Here is a 2153-nt window from a genome sequence, read left to right on the forward strand (position 1 = left end):
ACCTATCAGGGAAACGATGAACAAGAGGAGGGAATGGAGTAACATATTCCCAAAATTGAAGGAAAACAACACAAACCCAAGAATACTTTACCTGGCCAAATTATTAAGATGGTTGGAGAAGTAAGAATCTTCCCAGACAAGGTCAACTCAAAGAATACATAAAAAGAAACACAGCCTTACATAAGATCCTTGCCGATCCAGTATGGGCAGAAGATCAACACTCACCAAGGGCAAATAAGAGACCATCACATAGAACAACTCCATGCATAGGGCAACAAAGAGAAAACAGCCCCCAGGATAGCATTAGCTCAATAGTGGAAAGAAGGCAAACATAAACCACACACACAACACAAGCGGATAAGTTAGGTAGGTAGGAAAACACCCAACACAAAAGGTGCAAGATGACATCACAGAGTCCACTGATGGCTGCAATAACACTGAATATCAATGGCCTGAACGCAGGCATTAAAAGGCAGAGGCTAATAGACTGGCTCAGAAAACATAACCCAAAGATCTTGAGACACATCTCAAGCTTGCAGACAAAAACAGTTTGAGAATTAAGGGCTGGAGAAAAATATACCGAGCAAATGGCAATGCAAAAAATGCAGGAATAGCGATCTTAGCATCTGACAAAATTGACTTCAAGATACAGGCCATAACAAGAGACAAGGAGGGGCACTATATGATGCTCAAGGGTTACTTTTAAATTGTTTCCTTCTACATTTGTCCTATACCTTTGGAACTGCTAGTTTTGTTTAAGACAAAATCACATCTATTATGTTAATAATATATATTCAACAATATCTAACTTACGTTCCTTCAAAAATAGCAATTTCAAAACTGCTATATTTTCATAAAACTGTCATTTATGCTGCTTAACATATTTTTAGTTGGCAATTTAGAATAAATTTTCCTTTTTAAGTCTTGCCATGCTAACTAATGTGTAGCATAGGATCACTATAAGTCAGAATTGATTCAATGACAGTGCATATAGTAATAAAACTAATTTTCCCCAGTGCACTTTTTAAAGGTACTGATTTATGTTGAAATTCCTCTGACATGGTTATTGAAAGCCTATGTCATCAAAGAGTTAGAGGAAGCAATTTTATTTACTACTGAAGCTTCAAGCAATCTCAAGGAACCTGAGAGGAAAAGAGAAACCCAGGCAGAGAGGTCTTTTCAAATTAAAACAGAACTCTTTATGACAGAATCTTACCCGTTTTTCTATGTGAACCAGTGAACACCATCTTGGATGAGAATCTCACGCTCCTTGGGGCTTTGAAGTCAATTTAAAAATCAAACTTTAAAGGTCTCTGGCTGTGTTTTCCCTTATAACCTTCTATTTTATGACAACCAACAACAGTGTGACTTTCTTAAAACAACACAACACAAAAATTCACACATTCAAGTAGTTACATAATTTCAAATGGTTTCGGTTAAATCAACCTATCTTAAAATGACTACAGAGCTCCCTCAGGTCCAGCCCCAAAACTCTTGTTCCAAGCCTTAGACAAGTAGCCCTTCCCCTAAAGGTGGCCACTGACTTAATTTCACAAAAGTAGTCTGGCACCGTTGCCAATTTTCCCTGCACATTTCTTGCAATATTGGGTTATTTGATACAAAGCGCATGCACCAAAAAAGGCTGATGGAAACACTTGGCAACAGTGAAGTATTTTGTTCAGTTTCTCAGCGTTCTAGTCAACAAATTGAAATTCCTTGTATCAGACCTCACCACTTTGCACAAAAATTTAGATTTACAAGCCAGAGTCTCAGGACAAATACCTGCAAGAAAACAGACTAAAACATTAGCAAGCAGAACCTAAACTTCCCTTAACCATTCAACACAAATATTATACAAGATTTTCAGGGGGAAAGTAAAGACACTCATGGAAACACATTTTCTCACAGTGATCACTGAAATTCTAAATTCTAGTATATTCAGTTTAAAGTAGAACCCCCAAACCAGTGTCCTGATCAGGGGAGAAATCGGTGTTCTGTAATCAAGGATGATAAGAATTAAGTTGAAACATTGGTTCCTCCCAGTACCAAATAATATTGATATGAGGGAGCTAATCTGAGAGCCTAATCAACTCAATAGAAAATTTCTTTAAATGATCAAATTCATCTTTCCAACTTGTTCTTAATGAGACTAT

The sequence above is a fragment of the Echinops telfairi genome, unplaced genomic scaffold, assembly GCF_000313985.2.
Source record: "Echinops telfairi isolate 266 unplaced genomic scaffold, ASM31398v2 ScPeMD7_70;HRSCAF=299, whole genome shotgun sequence".
NCBI classification, from domain to species: Eukaryota; Metazoa; Chordata; class Mammalia; order Afrosoricida; family Tenrecidae; genus Echinops; species Echinops telfairi.